Raw genomic sequence first — 16918 nt, 5'->3', positions numbered from 1 at the left:
TTTCCTTTTTCGTTTGGTGTAAAATTTTTCCTTCCACCAAAAACTTTCGTCCACTCGTCCAGCCCTTCGTGAAAGGAGTGCTTTGTGTGCGATCTTCTGCAATCGCGCCTTCGTTTCGTTTCGCTTTTTGCTTCCCACCGTTTCTCGGGGCCATTTATGCGCCACACCGTGTCGGTGGAGCGCCGGCTATCGTTCCGGGGCGAATTAAAAACGACAAATGAAATGGCTTGCCCCTATTAGCACGGGAGCATGTTTACACAACATTAGCACCATCCGGAGGGCCGTTGCCCGGCCGAAACAGATAGCGGGTCCCATAAACTCGCGCGCACCGGTTAAAGGCGTGAAATATGGCGGCTACTTTCGGTCACGAAACCAATCTCCGTTGAGGTGGCTAATTCTTTTCACGGTGTGTGTGTGTGTGTTAGTTTTTTTGCTGCTGCACAAAAGAACCCTTATGCAAGAGCAGCCGCTTCAAGATCGGTGCAGGGTAGCATTCGGCCAGCGAGCGAGGTTGTTATACGAGCTCTTTCAGATGCAAAAAGATACGTCGAAGGATATGCAATCGTTCCAGGAAGTTTGGGGTTTTTTAAAGCATTTCAAAGCCAACGATATTTTTATGTGTGTTATGGAAATCATTCTCATACACACAATCATTGTCGGAGGCAAATGAATAGCTTTAAGAAGATTATACTAGAGACATCTCACATGTTAACGGCATGCTCATGTTGCTGATAAAACGATTCATAAATGGTCATTAAGTAGGCGCCGAAGTAAGCGCTCTCATTAGCATCTGCCGGCCACAAAAGAGTATTTATCGCTCCGAATTAGGAGCACAGTATACGTTCATATTAAAAATAGCTTCAAGATCAACCCCTAGCTGTTACGTTTCCTACCGAGTGTGGCCAACAAGTCCGAAACACATATGGCTCTGGTCGATTCTCTCCTGCTTGGCATATGTGTGGCACGCCAGAGGTCGAAGTCGAAAAAAAATCCAAGTACTGTGTTTCGCTTCAGGCACACATACACGTACTCGAGTACAAGGACCAAGCGGGAAATATAAATTCCACCAAACGTGCGGCTTAAGGGTGCATTTACGGTGGCAGCACTCGCACTCAAACGGCCGAAAAGCCACGGGTATCCTTTCGCGAGTGTGAAAGGACGAATCGTCCTTTCCACCAGCCAGCATTGTGTCGTTCTAAAGCCATTCTTTCACCGGCACTCTTAAAGACATCCTTTATGTGCGGCCCGCGAGCCTTGTGTGCTTTAATGTCCCGTGTCGCGCTATTCGCTCGACGGTAGGTTCTTTTTCTCCAACGCGAACCCGAACACGACCCAAGCTAGGGCGCGTGGAATGCACGTATGCGTCGAGTGTCGGTTGGACGGCGTTGAATTAGGGACAAATTCATTGTAACGTGTGCCCTTTCGGGGGCGGAACTGGAGTTGCGAAGCAATACAGGAAGAAACCAAAGCGATTCCAAAATTCGGTGCAAAAGTGCAACACATTTTTGACTCACGTTTGTGCAACATACGGTACGACATGTGTTGCTCGCAAAACTTCCTAGAGGTGCATAGTGAGGATTTGCTCGGAAATGAGCATTTTAAGATTACAAAACTCTACTGTTTCAAAAGAAGAAACAATTGTTTGCACACAAACAACAGAGTTTAAGAAAGTTAAAAGAAAAAATTAAATCATAACCATAAGTAAAATAGCATGAGCAAAAGTTTGTTGTTTCTCTCTCAAACTTAAGTGTGTAATTTTAACCGAAACCGTCACCATACTAATCGATATGTTAGCTTAGTTTCTGTTGGGAAATGTAACTGTGTTTCCCCTCAATCCTACGGTGCATCGACAAAAGGGCCGTAAGCGGCTCAAAGGCTTGCATTCCACCCAACGGCACGGTTCGCGAGCCCGTATGCAATCGAACAAAAACGAGAAAAAAAAACAACGAAGAAACCCCAGAAAACACCCTACACCAACTGCAAGAACGCCGAATGTCGCACGTTGTACATTTCCGAGCAGAGCCCGTGCCCGTCGTCACACACATGGTGCCGGTGTTGGCGGGAATTTGTAGATTGGATTCGGAACCCATCCGTTTGGTTAGAAAACCTCCCCGGAGGCCCGAGACGACGGCCGGAACGACGCGTCGGCTCGGCTAGCCGGGCGCCACCGACCGGAGGCTTGGGGCTGAAATTTACTATTTCTAATTCCCATAATCGTAAAATATACACACTTGAGCGGAATAAATAATACCACCGGGGCGAAGGCTCGCCTCAAGCCCGTCAGCCTACGAAGCGCTGTCGGGTTAAGCGAAATCGGCGTTTCGAAATCAAACCCCGATCGCCAACGGATGGTTCAAGGACTCACCCGGGCGAAAGGGAGCAAATTATTATTCGATCCATTATGCGAGGGCAGGAACGGGGTGGCAAAGACTTGACAATCGCACCGAGAGCCCTGGAATGCTTGATCCTTGCCGGCCAGAAACGGCCCCACGGCGACACGGATGGCATTAGACTTGTAAATCTCTCACGCGCCGCTACGAAAGACGTCGATTTACGCGGCCCTACATGGTCCGTGTGTGACGCCGGGTACGCCGAAGGACGAACCAATCCGGGTGCCCACTAAATTAGTCCTACGGTCCGGCCTTCTGATTCCGGCTGATTGGCTGCTTTGGCCAAGCGGGATGGAGAATGGGAGCGGATTTCTAAATTGAAACTAACTTGCACACAATTACAAAATGACCCCCAGTGGCTGGGCGCACTTTACGATGGAGCTGGTACGCTGAATTCTAAAGCAGGCTGAACGAAGATTGATTGAAAAGGCCTGCCGGTCTCCGAATAGGGGTGTGTTGTTTGCGAAAATAAAAAAGAGCGTCCCAAGAGCGGGTTGATGTGCGATATGAATTCGGTAATGCGTTCGTGCACTTGGGCGGCATACAACAACGCACTGTTAGTTTACGGAAGGATCGTGACACGATTGACGGATGCTTTCGTTCTTTTCCGGGCGGAATCCCTAAGCGTTGTGCAATCGGTAAGGCGAGTGAGAGAGAAAAGCCCCCTTTGACGGGCAGGATTACGAGGCCCGAATTAATCTGAGAACTCATCCGGTAAATGGATGCTCGAGCGAAAAGAAAACGAGCCCCATTTTTCCGACCAGCTGGCTCCTTATGGCGGGCGCAATTTGGCACGGAATTCAAATCGTTTATCGTCACCCCAGCCGAATGGCCAGGGTCGTGGTCGTCGATGAAATGAGCCACCGGGGCTCAGATCGCAAAGCTTTAGCTTCATTATCCTGAACCGTCACCGCGCGCTCGTATGCATTATGCTGATGAAACTCCGAGCCACCCGATCGGATCACTGGCTGGCTGCTAGCTGCTTTGGGGTGTACGGAAAAGTTTTGAATTATTTCGCGTACCCGAAAACCCCCCGGGTGGCTGGCGGAGGTCGTGAAATGAAAGTTTACGGCCCTCGCTCACCCGCCATTGGCTTTGGCTGCCACAATTAGCGGGTTTTTATTGACGAAACCCACCCCTTTTTACGGCCCCGGCCTGGAACGGGTGGGTCAGTGGATTGCGGGAAAATTCGTCCGGCTCGACTAGGAAGGATCGCATTTATTACGGGGCCATTTTGCATGCCCTTTGCCCGTGCTAGCGATCCACACCGCAGCAGAAACCACGGAAGGGCACGCTCGCGGCCTGGATAGAAATGATGAAACGGATAACGCCGTGGGATAAAAACGCGAAAGGCAAACATGACAATAAAACGTGTCCGCGAGACAAGGAAGGGCGCTGTGAAAGGGCAAGTTCCACTTTTATTCCACTTTTATTTCCGTCTTACGGGCCGCGGTAGGGGAAAGTTTTATTTTCACTTGTCGTTATCATTTCCGTCGTTTTCCGCGAGACTGTTAACTGTCATATGTCAAACAAGGCATGATTTATGGCCTGCTTTTTTTTTGCGGCTTAAACATATTGTAGTTTTTTTAAGTAGTTTTTTGTATTTTTTACCGAGTTTATCACCGGTGATAGATAACTTTTTAGGAGAATACTTTCAAATGGAATGAACGTATACAGCTTTCACAAAATTTCACAATAGTTCTCGGCTAAAGTAGAACTAATTTAAGAAATTTCTCCAATCCCATTCAACAAGTTTACAGCCGCGAGATTCCATCACAGACGGTTGTTTTAAATTCAACAAACAGTTATAAAACGATGGCCCAGTTTTATTACCACCCCGTAGTGCTAGCAGGCGGAAGTAAAATCACGTTCACCGCATGTAAAACGCTCAACAACAACAAGCATTTTCCCTCTGTTTCCGAGAAACAAACAAAAAACGTGTTAAAAACTAATAAGACACATTTAATCCAGCCGAAAAACAGTGCTGCTACGGTGAGCCAGATTAATAGCTTTCGATTGTGAACTTTAACGACTTGATTCTAATTTTATTGCTCGAAATTATGGCCCCACCTACCACGACGCCATCTTGTGGTCGCACACATTCGCGAGATTGACTTCCGCAACTGCTCGAGTGCCTCAGCAGGGGGTGGCCGCCACAAATCACCCTTAGGCCGGGGTTCGATTGCCGATTGTGCCGTGCGCGCAAGATGTGTGTCAGGATTTTTGCTCCCTCGGCACCCCATGCGAAGGCAGCTCCATCGATGGTTCGGTCATTTTCCCACCTAAATATCCTTCAATGAGGGTCGTAAAACAAGGAAGCAACCCTACGAAAAACAACCACGGTAAGTGCGGGAAAGAAACTGCGAGTGCGTGCGGTGCCGCGAAACGACAAATCGGAAAATCGTGACCGGTGGCATTAAATTTATTAATTTTCATCTGCCCCACGAGCGGTTGGTAAGCGCCCTGGTAAGTTATGCCAATCCTTATCCGGCATTGGCGGTGGGATTTCATCATTTCTATCATCCACCTGGTTGGCTGGTTGAGGTCCGTTTGTCAAAGCGATGGCGTCGTTAAGGTCCCATCCGGTCTCATGGTCACGCCAAATCACGCCGACGATGGATTACTCGCGCACTGGGACCCGCGCGTGAAGGGCTCGTAATTTTTACATTTATTGCCTCGCGCGGGCTACGTTTCCTCCCTGGTTCCGGTTCCCACCCGACACGGGGAGTTGTAAATCTCACCCCTCGGTGACCGATTGACTTAGCGCGGGTCCTTAACGCACCCTTCCTGGTGGAGTTTTCTTTCGTTTTCTTTTTTTTTCCTCCCTCTAGGGCCACCGAGGTCATAACTTTCGACAGCACACAGGCAGATTATCCCGAGGAGAAAACGAGGCACCATAAAACGAAAGCCACTTAAAACGTGCGAACTACAGATAGAGCCACGTTATCCCTGCCCCAGGGGGAAAAGTCGCCTCCCTTCGAGCGCTCATTGCGAGGACTCATTAATTAAGGTCATTTAGAGGGAACAAAAAAACACCTCTAATAGAGCGTTCCACTATCACTGATGCCTTGCTTCGCAGGGAGGTGAAAGTGAAGCAGAAAGAGACGCAAAAAAAAAAACGAGCACATCGGATCGGGGGGCTGGGTTCCTTCGTCACTTTGTTTGATGCGAGTGCGAGGGTGGAGGGAGACCCGGTCGACTAAATTCCCTTCGCGGTCGTGGTGCGAGAGAGAGAGGCTTTCCATTTGGGAAATAAAATGAGCCGAAACTAAAAACGGAACAAAAGAAGGGTAGAGCAAAAAAAAAAAAGCGGGACATAATACCCCATCTGGCCGCACGGCTCGCGAACCGGAGCCCAACTATAACAGATTACTGTTCTGCATGTAAGAAATGCCATAATTTATAGGCGATGATTTATGCCGCTCGCGGTCGTAAATCCGGTTCCCGGCTCCTCAAAACGTGGCTCCCTGGGTGGACCCACTAACACACACACACACACACACGCACAGCAAGGGCGAAGGGACCACCCCGTGTGGTGGTCGCGTAAAATTAGGAAGCGCCTTTACGAGCGGTCACGACTTCGCGGCCCCCGGGGGCATCTCGTGCAGGGGACCGTAAAAGGCAAGCGCTACCGAAAATAAACCAGCGGAAGGTCACTTTTGTTTGCCACTTTTAATTGATAAGACATCGTAAAATAATTGAATTAGAGCGCGGTCCAACCTGCCCGCCGAGGGCTAAGGAATCCGCTTGACAAAAGTGCATGTTTGATGGACATCTTGGGGGTTTTTTAACCTGTTTTTCTTTTACTTGCTTCAGCTGCTCTTTCTTTACGATGTTTGAGTACATGCCGACGTAATGGCGGGTTCATTTCGCCGGGCCAGCACTATCTTAAAAGGTCAGCTGTGAATCACGCCGACCTAATGGCTTTACGAGCCATTAGATTCGTTGTCGAAGGAAATAGTGCAGCGATGTACATTCCATTTTCGGTGGCTAGATATATATATATATTGATCTATTAAAATGAATTATGATTCATTCGAAAGACTTTAGAACTTTTCGCAGTATTTATCCTGGAAAACCGGAAACAGCCGATCCGGGTATTTGGGGGGGCAAAAAAAGCCCGGTGCTCCTGTTGAACTCACGATCCTGGCGATCCAACACCAGTGGGCACTAGTTTTCCCAAGCCAATGACGATGGGGGCCAAATTAACTGTTTGCTCTTCACCCGTCATTACGAGACCCATCATTAGCACCGCTGGCAAACATCACAGGCTCTTCGAGTGAACCCTTTCCCAAATCGCTTGCTCCAGCGTACGTGACGCCATAAGTCCGCGGGCCACTTCAGGCGACTCACGGGCACCACCGCCGGTGGCTAATTTTCCGCCCCAAACAAAGAAAACCCAACCCGTGGTTTCCATGGTCGACACGCGCTGACCAGCCATACACACAGCCACAAGCGCTACCCCCTTTGGATGCCGTGCCGATCGAGCATTTCCATTTCCATTTGCACCCGGTGGCCGGCGTCGGCCAGCGGGAGACCTCCGCGGGGCACGAGGCTTTAAAACTCGCATGCTAAAATTCTATAATAAACAATTTTAATTTGTATACATTATCATATTCAAATAAAAATGCTATTAACTTCCCGCAGCCCATGGCTGGGAAACCACGCTGTCGAATGAAAGCATTTCGTATCCGCGGGTCCTTTCCATTTCCCTCGGACCTGGCGAATGTGGGCGAAATTTTAAGCGTTCCCTCCAGCCGGTTCGCGAAACTCGTGGAATTCGTTGCCTCGGAAGCAACACAAACCCACCGGGAAAGCCAAAAGGACTTCGCTTAATGATCAAAGTTGGCTAGGCGGCCTTTTTTGTCCTTTTTTTTATTTTGATAGTTCTGGTGAGTTTTACTTTGCCTAGTTATGGAAAATCGTGTGTTTTAGTAGGGTTTGATTCATTACGCTCCCGCGAGTCAGTCTTATCCGAGATCGAATAAAAACCCTGTAGGAACTTTCGCGCGGCTCACTGATCCTTTCGGAGCACAGACTAAAACTAATTTCCCGTTGAAATGGCTTGCCGTATTTTTTTGCATTCACTGCTTTAGGCATTTTTTTCTCTCTCATTTAACATCCTGTACCGTGGGATAGTGGGTGGTTGGGATTGTGGCAGTAACGCGGGGGCCAATAGTTTTCCCACTTCCGGGTTGTCACTCGCTAGGGGCTTTGATTCTATTTCCCCTCGATGAGGCAGCGCTTTGACGCGGCGTAATTGATGGTAGTTTAATGCTAATTAAGTTATCAGCAAATGCCACCACTTGGCCGGTGGCAAATTTTTACACACGCATTTTTTTGTTTGTTATTTATTCCAATCCCACCCACCCCACGAGGATCCGCTACGATGAGTGCGAGCGAGCAAGCAATTGTGTGGCCTTTTTTTCATGTCAGGTTTTCGTTTATTTAAGCCCCACGTGTCCCATTGAATGGTTGAACTAATGTATGTCACGCTTTTCCATTGGAAAAGGACATGTGAAAGGCACGGGACACCTCTGCACCCATGCGTGAGCCCAACGGAAATTTAATTTCCATTCGCCCTTTAATTGGCACCGCGCAATGAAAGCTAGCTAGCTAATGATTTGATTTATTTTTATAATAAATTCAGCAATAAATCCACCGATCGTTTATAACAATTTAAGCTCCATCAATAATTTATACAATTTGTTTATTTCACGCGTGCGGGTAGCGGGTGACACCAGGTATGACACACACGCGCAAAAAAAAAGGATGCTTCTCGTGCCGTTTTTCCGCCCATTCTATACGTCCAGCATTGAAGCAGCCAGTCCATTAACACACACATTTCTCTACCAATTCACTCGATTCTGGTGCTATTAATTGAATATTTTTAGGATGAATACTTTAATTTAACGACCCTGGACCTGCGAGCATCTGCTCAACAGGATGCATTTGATTCGGTTCGGTTCGCTGAAAAGGGCATTATTCAATATCAATTTTCACATTTTCCCAATTTTAATCCCACCACCGCTTTCATCCCCAGATAAACCAGAGTTTCGTTTACCCCGGTCGGATTCTTTGTGTTAACTGTTCCGCGTACATTTTCCCCCCAGATCCCAAGCTTGCCATTACCAGCATCCCGGCGACCGATGGCCGTTGGCTCGTGCACAATTTATGCCACTTTCCCGGCCCAGCGTGCATATTAATGCAACTTTAATATGAAATTATACCGACCGTATCATTTACTTTAATTATAAAATAATTAAATTGTGACTAAAATGCTGCTTATTACTCTCGCCTGACCACGTGGCTTGACAGAGTGGACAAAAATCTCGGCCCTCCGGAAGGACGAACGCGAGCCATCAACGGGAATGTTAACACGGCGTGCGTTGCATCCGTTGCAAGCGGTGACAAATTTGCGAGGTTGAAACAAACGCGTAAAAAAACTCTTCCACATAGGAGTGCTTTTGGGAAAATAGAGCCCCCGTAAAGGGCAAGGAACATGCGTATGGCTCCAGTGGGTTGGAAAATTCATCCCAATCTGCGAATGATGCTGGCCAAGGGTCGAGATTCGGAGTTAAGTTTCGGTTTATGGTACGTCGGATGCGTTGAACGCATTTGCTCTCACGGTGCGCGAGAGTTTCAATTTAAATTTATGAATTGTTTTAATGAGCAACAATGCCACGACTGCGTGGATGGGCTGCGTTGCCATGACAGCGTCGCCATTTCAAAGCGGTTCGTATAAATTGTTTGAAATTCATGAAAGTCGTAAGCCGAAAGAAGCTATTTTCGAGCTGAGCAACAGAATCGTGGTACAAAATTTACATTCAAATGTGTATGAACATGATGAAAACGTATGAATTAAACGATGTAGTTAAACACTTATTACATCTTTTAAACAGAATTGTACTTTTTTTTTGCAATTCTTATACTAATGGCCAAACAAATATTCACGTTTGACTGTTTTCCTTTCTTATGAAGCGTATTTCTCTCACCCCCGTCGACTTCAGGCTACTTTCCTGTACGATTGTTCGGGTGAACCGGAAATTTCCACTTTACGAAAAGGTAAACAACCCTCACACATTGAAGCTAGCCCGCCTGCCTAATACGCTCCTCGGTCAAGTTTGATTCGCTTTTCCTTTCCAGCCAACAGTCAATCCACGCCTGGTTGAAATCAAACCTGACACACCGGATACAAACAGCCCTTCGCTTGCAACGGAAAACTCAACAGACCGCTTGCGTTCCCCATTCGCAAGACCCGGTGCTGGAAATGGCACATTCCAGGAGGCAAAGGCCGGTGTCATGCCGTGGCCCATCGATCACCAATTTTCCCCGAACACAAACCGAAACCCGAGCCGGTATAGAACGACGGAACGTGTACGTTTTTCACCAGCCACCCTAAACTGACTCCGCGAAGCAAACGTCCAGAAGTATGGCCGTTTTTTTTGCGTACCGCCACTGTCGACCCAACTTTACAACGAGCCGAGTAACGGCGAGCTGTAATTTATTTATTCCGAAATTTATACACAGTATGCTTTCACGGGGTGTCTCGGGGTGAGAAAGTGGAGCGTCAATTCAAAACGAAGTCTACCGGTCCGGTTGGAAAACGAATTCGGCTAAATAATTCAAATTTGATTACGCTCATAATTACGTGGTTGGAAAGCGAAGCGTGGCAAGATTTGGGAAACCCGTTGGGAAAGCAAACATCATGCCTGGACCAATGTGGGAGGGTTCGTGGCTCGTATTTCTATCATTTCACCCGAAACCGAATATCCTCCTTCCTTTGAGAAGCGTGTGCTGTTGTTTTTATTTAATTCCTTCGTTGGTTTTCCACTCTCGAAACCCGGTTCCGGTGGTTGGATAATTGAATTTAAATCGTTTGCCATCGCCGAAGGCACCCAGCTATCCGACGCGCAAGCGATGTGATCGGTGCGATTTGCATTTGCCGCTGCCAAAAGGAGCGCTAGATGCACTCCATAAATCATACAAAAAGTCTCCCAACATGTTGCCGACGTTGTTCGATACGGTGGGAAAAAATAGTCGACGATTTATTTTATTCGGCCAGCCCGGGCGTTCGCCAGTCAAAGCGATTCTCGCTTCGCAGTCACCGTTTGACAGAGGCGAACATGTCGATGACAGTTTTTGGAATCACGGTGCACGACAAACTCACCCACCTGCCGAAAGGTGACGAAGGTAACTGATGGCAGTATTTGATCGATTAGGCGTTGGGTTGACAATACACAAGGCAGAATTCTTCTATTTTTTTACGATGAAGATAAATAGCTCTCCAGCACTTCGAGCTTATTCAACTGTTTTGGAGCTTAAGCTAAGTTATTTTTAGTGCGAAAATAGCCGTAAATTCACATTAATTGATCCCAACGTAACACTTAAAAATGCTCCACACCAAAGGCGAATATTCGATTCGTGTTCACCATTGCACCTAGCTCAATTATTTTGATCCCGTTTTCACAAACGAGTTAGAATAAATTTCCAATAAATCATTCAACCGCGTCCGCGTGGCCCAAGGGGAGCAGAACAAATTTTGCAAGAACTCTCCTCTTTGCGCGTCCAACTTTTGCCATGCCTTCGCCCACGTAGAAGCTGAAAGGGCCATGCCACCAAAGCCTACCCGTCGATGCCGGCCATGTCACCGGTCACGACGCTTTAACCCCAATCCCTTGCCTTATCCAACCACTGGGCGGGGGCCGCGATCCGGACAGGATGGACGATGTGTGAAAAATATTTTAAACGTGCACTCAAATTATAGAAAATAAATCATAAACCTTCCGAAAAACCTGCCCGGGACAGGCGCTCGGGCACCCGGCGTTTCGTCTTGTGTGCCGATTTTCCAGTTTTCGGGGAGCCTTTTTTCGGACAAGGGACCTAAAACGTCTACGAAAATGGCTAGCGAATGTACGCGAGCGAAGCGTAGCACTAGTACCTTGGCGCTGGGAAAGCCACGATGCACTTTTCCTGGCGGCCGGCATTTTCAAACGGAAAACACGATCGATGGATGCCTGCACTTGATAGCGAAATGGCCACAGGTTTTTGTTTTCTAGCGTGCTGTTTCTACCCACGCTTGCCATTGTGAGCGTGAAAAATTATCTAAAAATGTGTATTTTGTTGAAAGGAACACCGGCCCGGCTCAGTTCGGTGTCAGTCAATCATCAATCGAACCCCGCCTAATAAATCCACCCCAGCTTGGGCCGAGGGCGAACCGATTTTCCGATTTCGCCAAACGCACGCATGGCTCCTTTTTGGGCGTTGCTTTCAATGCAATATAACCTAATCCGTCCATGCTTCTGACGACCTCGCCGAAAGGCACATCAAGCCACTTTTTAATGCATTTGACAACCGAAGAAATGGGTGCGTTTGAAACGTTGCGTTATGGATGGGTCTGCTTAATCTACGGCTGATTTATAGGCTGACATGGAGCTCGCAGCCGGTTATGGGGTTTCTACGCGGTTGATACGCGCCTTTTTTTTGTACATTTATTTGCAAAACGATTCGCATCTTTGGTATGATTGGTGTTACCGTTCGATAGAATGATATCACACGTACGCAAATGTTGAAAAGCAGGTGCTTTGTCGTTTATAAAAAGATAGGGAAAAAAAACCTAATGTAGGTCGCGTCACGGAACAAAACGTCTAATAACTCCCCGGCAGACAGCGCCAAGCAATAATGCTAACGATTATCCGCGTTTTTGGATGAATTACTCCCCACCAAAGGTGTATCCGATCCACCACAAATGGCTTCGTTTCAATGCGTCGGCCAGAGTTTGCGCGATTTATGATTTAAATGCGCGTCTAGCACATTGCGTCGAACCACGTGTCTGCACGACATAAATTGCAATAAATGTTTCATCGCTTGTGAAAAGCCCGTGAGTTGAGTCTTATAGATTTTTAGCACAGCGGAAAAAAAGACATACAAACGCAACCATTCACTGGGAGGCACACAATTGGTATGCAGAAAAAAGGTTGTGGTTAATAACCACGCGATACGATCCAATATCATGTCGGCACGGTTCCGATCGCGCTTATTTATTAGACGATCGAAATAAACTAGCGGCACTGCACCATCGCATAAAAATGGGCGCTTCTAAATCTTCGGAACAGCCCTGTTTTTCCGAACGTCCTCGAAACGAACCGCTTCATTACATTCCGATCGGGGTCTGTTTCCACCTGCGCGTATCATATCCAAGGAGGCGTCATTAGGGGTAGTTTTCCCAACCTTACACGATGGCCTGAGAACAGGCGAACGCCATTTCATTTGAACAATAATCGCATAAACCTTCCACATTCCTCAAAGATCACTCGGAAGAAAGCGGCTTGAAACGCGAAATGCGTAATGCCATTCCCAAGGGGGTAGTCTACTCCCAGCGGTCGATCGACTCTTTGGCCAAACTGCAACCCACCGCAACCGCAATCGTTGAGAGTGAAAGTGGAAATAAAGAACGCCAAACGGTTCACCAATCGCTTCTTGAGCCCCCACCGAGCCCAGTACGGTTTTATTGGGTACGTACGGTAATTCCCGCGCGCGCTGGAGTGGGCCATAATAAAGAAAAAACAAAAGCCCCCTAACGATTACTACCGTTTATGGTGCTCAACTGCTTTTTGAGCCCGCTATTTGCCGCTGTTTACTACCACCTTCGGGTGCAAGATCCAGGCACAAGTGCAACGCACCGAACGGGCTTTCTTACGCCCAAAAAGGAACACAATCCGGTGACAGTTTCAATTATCCGTACGATTAATTTGCTGTCGTAAACATAAAAAAGAAATTATGTTTATTTTATGCTCCGGTAATGTAGTACCTTTTTATGTTTCATTACTTCTTTCCGTGGACCGAGAGGTACTTCGATTTGGGCAGTACCGTTAATGGGTGGTGGGGACCCATTTATGGGCTATCGCCTTGGTAAAGGTACACAGTTAAAAAACAAACACCGCTCGGAAATTGCTTGATGTTCCGGCAATCGACCGTTGTGATCAATCTTCGATTTTATCATGAATCTTACCACAGCACGAATGCATTGCGCGATGTACGTTTTCAATGCGAGTGGCATAATTATGGCCCAGGAATGTGTTAGCTGATTTATGATTAACGCACTGTGATTAACTCAATGTGTAGTCCATATCTCTTGAAAAGAATATCACTCTTCTACTAAGAGGCTATGACCAAAATATAAAAAAAAAACAATAACTTTAAAAGGGTTTTATGTCCTCCGTAAAGTTTATAGCAGTCACGTTAACAAGCACAAGATTGTTAGCTTTAATTTTGTTTGAATGCCGTCGTATTTAGTGGTGTGAGTTTTGCTGCACAAAAGCACTGTAATTTAAAAGAAATTAGTTCCAAAACATGAAACAGGTCAAGCCATCTCATTAGAATTTTTCACCATCTAGGTCAAGCCTTCAAGCCGTTCAGAGCGCGATTAGTTATTCAAATGCATCATTAACTATGTTTTTGCCACAATACAACAACACGCCGGTAATTCATCACAGCACGTCGGTGAGTATTGCTTCACCCAAAGGCAACATCGTGCACGATTGAAGGTATATCGGCGTGGCATACAAAATGGAGCCTCAACCTTTACAACGACACTCGTCATTCATCGAAAAACTCGCGTCCTATATCGCGATCGACATCTCCCATCCATCAGCCAGTCAAACTCTACCCATGGTAGGTGCGAAACAAGCTGCTTGAACTGCTAATTTATTGGTGCCAAAAACAAGACAACCTTTGCCATCGCGCGACTCCATCGGTCCGATATTTGCCAGCTCGTCCATTCACCGCCCCACTCGGTGTGTAATCAAATGCAAGATGTGTAATTTATTTCCTCCAAACACCAACCGGGACGATTAGGCCGCTTTTCCTGTTCCTTTTCGGGGTTGGCCAAGGTGAGTGTGTGTGTGTATATGGTTAGGCGTTTTTTGTTTGTTTGGCCTTCCGGGTGCCTGTCCGGATATTTGCCATAATTTGCCACTACCGACTTCCCGCGGAAACAAACCATTGCAGCTCTCTCTCTCTCTCTTTCTCTCTAACCTCCGATCTCCTAAGCGGCCTGGTTTCTAATGATATCTATTTAACATAATGTTTAGAAGGTTTTTATTCATGAACCGGCCTCGAAAATTTCGGCACTACAAGTGACCTGCGGCTGGCCATCCTTTCGGTTCAAGTTCCCCCGCCCAGGACACCGCTGGCTGGCCGTTACTTTTGTTTTTATTTAGCACGAAAAACGCCATCCTCGCAAAAGAAAGTCGCCTGCATGGGTGGTTTTTTTTTGTTTCCTGCCGGAAAATCGCAGCGTGATTCCACCGTTGCCCGCTGGCCACACGATGAAATGCAATTATTCTGTAATTTGAGACCCCGGGCAAACCCGTTCGTGACCCACCCGGTCACCTCCTTTGGGTGGGAATGCCTTTTCCGAAATTTGGGTTTTATTTTCAGCTCCCAACCCCAATGAACGGGAAAAAGAGCGGGAATAAAAAAAGGACTAAAATGTGGTTTTTTTTTCACTCCTTGCAAAAAACCTCGAATTTCAATTTTGAGCTTCCGTCCTGCCGTTCAGAGCCCCCAGAATTGTCGTTGTTTGACCGCGGCGACTCCACAAATGGGACCATAAATTTGTCTCTTTTCGGTGCCTTCGTCCCCTCCACCGGCTCCGATCGGTAGCGTAATCGAGAAGCGTTACTGTTCCTTCCGAGGCTCGGTTTCTTGATGTTTACTTTTTCGCTATTTTGTACTCATTTTGCTTCTCGCATGCAAACCCAGCGTCCATTTCAATTGCATCCTTCGGTGGAGTGTATTTATCTTGTTTCTTTTTTTTCTTTCTACATTTCCCGGTTTCCGTTTCCTTTCCCGATCGTGTGCCACTGTCGGTCCAATTATTTTGATTTATCCGCGGGTATATTCCGCTGGCCGCGGAATATTTATTGAGTGCAAATGATGCCTCGCAAACGGGGGGAAAAGGAAAAGCAATTTAAATATCTACACACAATACATCACCTCGGGAATGTTTTTCGCTACGTTTAGTTAAATTTCCACCGCAAAACGTTGTGCTCGTAAAGCTATCACTCAAGAACGGCTAGCGTAGCTTCATATGTAAGCAGATATTTACGACCTGGTTTTTTAAATTTCCAGGACAAAAAAAAGGTACGGAAAATGTTCAAATTTGCGATGTTTTTTTTTTTGTTGGCGGGTTCTCCTAAGCAAATACGCAGCCCACGGTGTCGTGACGATAATTTTATTGTTATTAACCTAAAGATAGTGTTTTGTGTTCCCATTTCGGCTCTAATTTACATAAACTCCACTTGTTGAGAATAATTCATTTCCACACCTTCTGCCGCGTGGTGATAAACCACCACCAACGAGGAAAAGGACCAAACAGCCAAAAATGTGGCCACCGGGTAGCCAAAAAAAAAGGGCTAGAACCGGATGTAGCCGAAAACGATTACCGCGAATGAATAAGGAAGAGCAACAGCAACTTGGTGGAGCAGCAAAAAAAAAACAAAACACATACCCAGAACCCAGTGAATACAATGATCCAAATACCGGTAAGTAAAGTCAAACGGTATGCAAATTAACCGCCGAAAATTTTCAACAGCTTTCCCGTCCCGGAAGGTGAAGTTAAACACACACACTAACTCACACACATCCTGCAGCCCCGGGTGTGATAGTGAGGCTCCCAACGGAGCGGTAACTGAGGCTTTCTTTCATCAGCCAAAAGCCAGCACCTCCCGAGAATCCCGTCCCGGAGCGTTTCGAGGTATACAGCGAGGGCCAGAGAGAGAGTGACCACCAATTTATTTCCCCGATATTCGACATTTTGTTCATTCTTTATCCCTGCGAACCGGTTCCGTCGTTTGCCCACGGTAGAAGCGTCCCGAGCTCGGGAGTCGTCCTTGTGTGCCAGACTCTAGGCGTTTGCCTTCTGCTCCCAAACGCAGTCAACAGTCGCTGCGGTGGGCCAGTGGTGGGTTGCTTTTGTTTCGCTTTTTTTGTTTTTTTGGTTTGTTCCGTCCCCCTTTCCAAACGAGGCACCATTTTTTGGTGGCCACCACCTCGGGGCTTCCGGGGGCCATCTTCCGGACACGGGCACAGCACGCGAATGCAAATAAATAAAGGTGCCAACAGGGTGACCGGAAAGTGAAGTTTACACCACCCGAAATGCCCACCCACTCCAACTCCTCGGGAAATGGCGCGTTTTCCTTTTTTCCGTTCCTCGGAAGGGTTAGCCGGTCCGCCCCTGTCGTCGCGCCGTAAGACGCGCAAGGATCACAAACGCCCGACACTTTCGCAGCGCTTCCACTGAAGTCGGATATTTATTCAAAAGGTCATACTTCCGCTTTCACACGAAGTCCCCCGCGTGGTAGCGAATGGGACCAGGAATCAGTAACCCGGCCCGGGGTGTTTTCGTTCTTTTCAGTTTTTCTTGCTTTGTTTTTGGCCCTCCCCAGGCAGCCCCACGAAGATCGGGTTTATTTGCAGTTGACCTGAGCGTATGGCGTCGACTGGTGGCCACCTCGAACGTTTCT

At 47.3% G+C, this 16918-nt stretch overlaps 1 protein-coding gene across 1 annotated transcript in view; it reads right to left on the bottom strand.

The window, feature by feature from the left end:
• LOC128724834 (uncharacterized) overlaps positions 1-16918 on the bottom strand; it is a 112096-nt gene that overhangs the window by 32217 nt on the left and 62961 nt on the right. The window lies entirely within an intron of this gene.

The sequence above is a fragment of the Anopheles nili genome, chromosome 3 (genome assembly GCF_943737925.1).
Source record: "Anopheles nili chromosome 3, idAnoNiliSN_F5_01, whole genome shotgun sequence".
NCBI lineage: Eukaryota > Metazoa > Arthropoda > Insecta > Diptera > Culicidae > Anopheles > Anopheles nili.
The sequence above is the reverse complement of the archived record's forward strand: the minus strand, read 5'-3'. Positions and strand labels throughout refer to the sequence as shown.